Source organism: Orycteropus afer, unplaced genomic scaffold (assembly GCF_000298275.1).
Source record: "Orycteropus afer afer isolate SDZICR_OR568_19922 unplaced genomic scaffold, OryAfe1.0 scaffold00005, whole genome shotgun sequence".
Lineage (NCBI taxonomy): Eukaryota > Metazoa > Chordata > Mammalia > Tubulidentata > Orycteropodidae > Orycteropus > Orycteropus afer.
In genome coordinates, this window is record NW_006921592.1 from 29,013,891 (window position 1) to 29,020,019 (window position 6,129).

Consider the following 6,129-nt stretch of genomic DNA (forward strand, 5'->3'; position numbering starts at 1 on the left):
TGGAAAATTTGGCCATAGTGACAGAAATAATGCTGGAAATCGCATGGTAGAATTTTGCAAAACCAGTGACTCATTCATTGCAAATACCTTTTTTCAACAGCACAAACAGCAGCTCTACACGTGGACTTCACCAGATGGAACACACAGGAATCAGACTGACTACATCTGTGACAAGAGGTGATGGAAAAGCTCAATATCTTCAGCCAAAACAAGGCCAGGAGCTGATTGTGGAACAGACCATCAACTGTTCATATGCATGTTCAACTTGAAGTTGAAGACAATTAAAATGAGTCCATTAGAGCCAAAATATGATCTTGAATATATTCCTCCTGAATTTAGGGACCATCTAAAGAATAGATTCAATGCACTGAATACCAATGACCGAAAAACAGAAGAATTGTGGGAAGACATCAAGAACATCATCCATGAAGAAAGCAAGAAGTCACTAAAAAGACAAGAAAAGAAGACCAAAATCGATGACAGATGAGACTCTGAAGCTTGTCCTTGAGTGGAGAATAGCTAAAGCAAATGGAAGAAATGACAAGATGAAAGAGCTGAACCAAAGATTTCAAAGAGCAGCTCAAGTAGATAAAGCCAATTACTATGGTGAAATGTGCAAAGACCTGGAGTTAGAAAACCAAAAGGGAAGACCACACTTGGCATTTTTCAAGCTGAAAGAATTGAATGATGCAGGAAACATCAAAAGAAGATGGAAGGAATACACAGTCACTATACCAAAAAGAACTGGTAGATCTTCATCCGTTTCAGAAGGTGGCATATGATCAAGAACCAATGGTATTGAAGGAGGAAGTCGAAGCTGCACTGAAGGAATTGGCGAAGAACAAGGCTCCAGGAATTGATGGAATAACCATTGAGATATTTCAACAAACAGATGCCACACTGGAGGCACTCACTCGGTTATGACAAGAGATTTGGAAGACAGCTACCTGGCCAACTGACTGGAAGAAATCCATATTTGTACCCATTCCAAAGAAAGGTGATCCCACACAATGTGGAAATTATCGAACAATATCATTAATATTGCACGCAAGTAAGATCTTACTGAAAATAACTCAAAAATTATTGGAGCAGTATATTGACAGAGAACTTCCAGAGGTACAAGCTGGATTCAGACGAGGACATGAAACAAGACATATCATAGCTGTTGTCAGATGGATCTTGGCTCAAGGCAAAGAATACCAGAAAGATGTTTACTTGTGTTTTATTGACTATGCATTTGATTTTGTGGATCATGACAAATTATGGATAACATTGAGAAGAATGGGAATTCCCAAACACTTGATTGTACTCATGAGGAACCTGTACCTTGACCAGGAGGCTGTCCTTCGAACGGAACAAGGGGATACTACGTGGTTTAAAATCAAGAAGGGAGTGTGTCAGTGTTGTATCTTTTCTTCACACTTATTCAATCTACATGCTGAGCAAGTAATCTGAGAAGCTGGACTACATGAAGAAAAATGTGGCATCGGGATTGGAGGAAGAATCATTAACAACCTGAGATACGCTGATGATACAACTCTGTTTGCTGAAAGTGAGGATGCCTTGCACTTACTGATGAAGACTGAAGAATACAGTCTGCAATATGGATTACGTCTCAATATAAAGAAAACAAAAATCCTCACAACTGGACCAATAAGCAGCATCACAATAAATGGAGAAAAGATTGAGGTTGTCAAAGAATTCACATTGCTTGGTTCTACAATCGATGCCAATGGAAGAAGCAGTCAGGACATTAGATGATGTATAGCACTGGGCAGGTCAGCTGTGAAGGAACTCTTTCAAGTGCTGAAGAGCAAGGATTTCTCCTTGAGGACTAAGGTGCACCTAACACAAGCCATATTTTCAATCACCTCATATGCATGTGAGAGCTGGACGATGAATAAGGAAGACGGAAGAAGAGTTGATGTTTTTGAGTTGTGGTGTTGGCAAAGAATGCTGAAAGCACCACAGACTGCTAAAAGAACTAACAGATCTGTCCTGGAGGAAGTGCAGCCGAAATGCTCCTTGGAAGCGAGAATGGCCAGACTTTGTCTCACCTACTTTGGTCATGTTGTCAGAAGGGACCATTCCCTGGAGAAAGATGTCATTCTTGGTAAGGTGGAGGGTCGACGAAAAAGGGGAAGGCCTTCAACAAGATGGATTGACATGGTGCCTGCCACAATGGGCTCAAGTATAGCAGGGATCGAGGAGCTGGTGTGGTTTTGGGCGGTGTTTCGTTCTGCTATTTATGAGGTCACTATGAGTTGGAAATGACTCAATGGCACTTAACAATCATACAAAACAATCATAAAAGTCAATGAAAATGAATTGTTAGCATTAGAGAGCAAATGTGCTGGAATTTTATCAATTTGTGTTCATCACTATTTTTGAATCCTAAGCCTTCTAGACTCAATTTTTTTCTGTTGAAATATGTCCTTACGTAGATCTTTTCAGTGAGGCTCTGTGAGTTTTTAAATATTAGTTTTGTCTGAAAAAGTATTTTGCCCAAACTCTTAAATGGCTATAATATTGTTTGTAATTTTTTTCCATAGCACTTTGAAAAAAATCAGTACATTCTTTTCCAGTGTTTATTTCTGCTAATATGAAGTCCTCTGTCAGTCCAGATGTCCTTTTTCTTCCATTGGTGGCATAGTGCTTAAGGCATTTGACTACTACCCAGAAGGCTGGCGGTTCAAACCCACCAGCCTCTCCTTGGAAGGAAGATTGGGTAATCAACTCCCATAGAGATATCACCTCGGAAACCCAAGGAGGGGTTACTATGAGTCAGATCTGACCCCACGGCAGTGAGTTTGGGGTTTTTTTAGTAGTTTGAGATTTTTCACTTTATTACCAATACCTAGCAATTTGATTGCAATGGTCTTCATGTAGATTCACTTTACATCTGACTAGAATTTACTGTATACTTTTAATCTGAAGGTTCATGCTCTTTTTTTTTTATTATTTTTATTGTGATTTGCATGAAAGTTTACAGACCAAATTCATTTTCCATACAGTAGTTCACACATAATTCATCTCATGACATTGACTACACTTCCCCACGATCTCTTCCCACTTCCTCCCCATAGTTACCTCTCCCCTGTGCCCTTATCTCCCATGCACTGCCCTAACCCCAGCTGTCTCCTTGTACAAACACTGCCCTTCTGTTCCCCCATGATTGATCCTCCAAGTAGTGTTACCTATATAATGTAAATGTTCACCCCATATACCTGTCTATTGTTTGGCTGGAAGCCACAGGAGTGAGATCAATTCCAGATCTGAAGGGTAGATAAGGGCCATAGTCTCAGGCTCTATCAGACCATCAAACCTGGTGTGTTTTTTTTTTTTTTTAATGATTTTGAGTTTTGTTCCACCTTGTTCTTCCACTCTATTTGGGATCTCCTGTCATATCTTTTTTTAATACCAGGAAATTCTCTCAGACACTAGGCATTTGAATGCTGCTTCTCTGCCATTTTCTCTGTGTTCTAGTGGAACTATTAATTGAGCATGGGAGCCTCTTCTAGTTCACTTCCACAACCTTCACCTGCTCATCCTCATTTTATTTCTGCTCTCACTGCTGCTTTCTGGGTGAATTCCTCAATATCATCTTTAAATTCATCAAGTCTCTAACTATTACCAAGCTGGAGTTTTGTTGTTGCTGTTGAGTTGCTGTTGTTGCTTTTAATTGCAATAATTAAGCTTTGCAGCTTTCTAAGATCCCAAATGGGCTCATTTCTATTCTTGTTCCATTCTTGCCTATCTTGTTTCATAATTTCTTGTTTGAAATTTTGATCAAAGTACAATATTCATACAGAGAAGTACAAAATTTTAGGAATACAAAAATGTATTCTCTTTGTGAAAATCCATCCATCTGTACACTCATGATTAGTGCAGTTTCTTGTATGTATGTTATACTTCACTTAAAGGTTTACTTAAAAATTTTAATTTTATCTGGAGTAAACTCATGTTCTAGTTCAATTTTGCTATCTTTCCCAGTATGAGTTTCTTCATGTGTTTTGGAATTTTGTTTGCAGGCTCACTTCACTATTCTTTGCCCAACCCCCCACCACCACCATCACCACACACACATTCTGTGATCACCCCTCCTTATCTATCAATTTGTGGTTACCTCAATCCAGCCTGCCTGATCACCCATATAGGAACAGGTCTCACAATATCAGGTTAGAAAGTCTGCCCTGAGGAGAAATCAGATACGTGGCAGATCCAGTCACAGCAGATGCTTGGCTCCATCTTGGTGGTCCAAAGTCTGCATTATACCTTGTCTTCCTAAGCCTGCAGCTTATACAAAGCTATAGCAGCAGGTAGCATTTAGCTGGAGGTTCCTCTCTTGATAGCCTACTTGGAGGGAAGCACTGGTAGGCAGGAAAAGTAACACCCTGGATCTATCTCTGGTCCACATTATACCACAAGTGCTCAACTGGTCTCCAGTGACTGCTTCTATGGAGAGAACCCAAAGGCATGAGCTCCATTCAGAATTTTGCACTTATAGTCCATGGATATATTTGGGATGCTCTATTTTTACCTAGGCTATTTTTCTGTTTTCCCTTTTTATATTTTAATGTGACACATTTAGGTATTTGGAACAGAAAGGATGTTTAACAGGGATTACTTCACCTTAAATTCACATATACCCACTTCAAAACTCAATAGACATGTGCAAGAACTGTTGTATGCAAAATGATTTTTTTCTGTAAAGTTTTGTGCAAATCAGATTTAAAAAAAAAAAAAAAACTCAATAGGTACCCAATACGTGTCTGTGGAACCAAAATTAAGCCAACTTCTTAGAAAATGCATTGGTGATTATTGATAGAAACATCAAAAGCATCTATAGACAAATTATTTAAAAATAAAAGTAGATTAGAAGGTTCCAGTAAGGTGGCAGAATAGGCAGAAAGACTGCACAGACCCTCTTCAACAAAGAAAAGGAGAAACAATAACACAGATACAGAAGATAATCCTGGACCCCTGAGCTTTGAAGGGAAGGATATAGAAGTGGACTAAACTCCAACCAGCAGAAAAATTTGCATGGAAACACCAAAAAAGGAGACATATGGAGCTGCGGTCTGGTAGCGATCCTGATGGCACAGACAGCTTGGATTGCCAAGTGGTGGTAGGACCTAAGAATTAACCTAAAAATCAGCCCTGCTAGTCAGGGACTGCATGGAGGACTGCTCTGGTGGCCAGGGAATAAAAGGGGAAGCAGCGAAGAGGAAGGCGGGCTGAGCTGTGGATATTTGCCTGTCTGGAGGGTGCAGCCATTTTGAATGTTTACAAGCAGTTTGACCATTTTGGGTATTTAAAGTGACAGCATTCTCCCAGATTCCAGGGACTTAAGAACAGGCTCTACTTGCTGGGAACTGCAAGGACATTCAGGATGCCGAGCACTGGAAAGCTGCGACATTCCCCTTGTTACACCCTCTTGGTGAACAGAGGTGCGGCCAACCCTCACTCTCACCTACCTTCTAGCCAGGCTGGAATTCTATTCCAGTCTGTGTGCTCCAGTGGAGCCTGGGTGCCATGTCCCACCCTGCCCTGCCCCCATTTTTTTTCTTTTTTTTTTTTTAGTTTGTTTGGTTTTGTCTGTTTTAAAACTACTACTATTACTTTTATCCTTATTATTATTATTATATTGGTATTATTATTCTTCCCTTCCCAAGTTATTGTTTTCAGCTTTTTTTTTTTTCTTTTCCTTGTTCCTGGTTGCAATTTTTTTTCTCTTTCACATAGTTAACCCCATTCCTTGTTTTTCTTTTTGCAATTTCCCATTTTTTTTTCCTTCATGATTCTCCTTCTCTACCTTTTTTCTCTTATTGCCCTCTCCCCAGATATTGCAATTTCTCCCTCCTTTTTTTTTTTTTTTTTTTTTTTTTTTTTGGTCACAGTCCCTGTGTAAGAAATACATGGTGTATCTCTTGTCTGTTTGCTTTTACTTTTTTGATGGTTATTCAATTGTTATTTTTGTCTGAGTGGGAGACAGCAACAGTGCCCATACAGCACAACTACACCCACACCTCCTGCAGTTTCACTTACTGAGTGAGAGCCACCACTTCCTTCTCCATCAACGGGCAAAAGATAAAAAACTACCAAGAAGACCCTGACTTACCCTTAGCT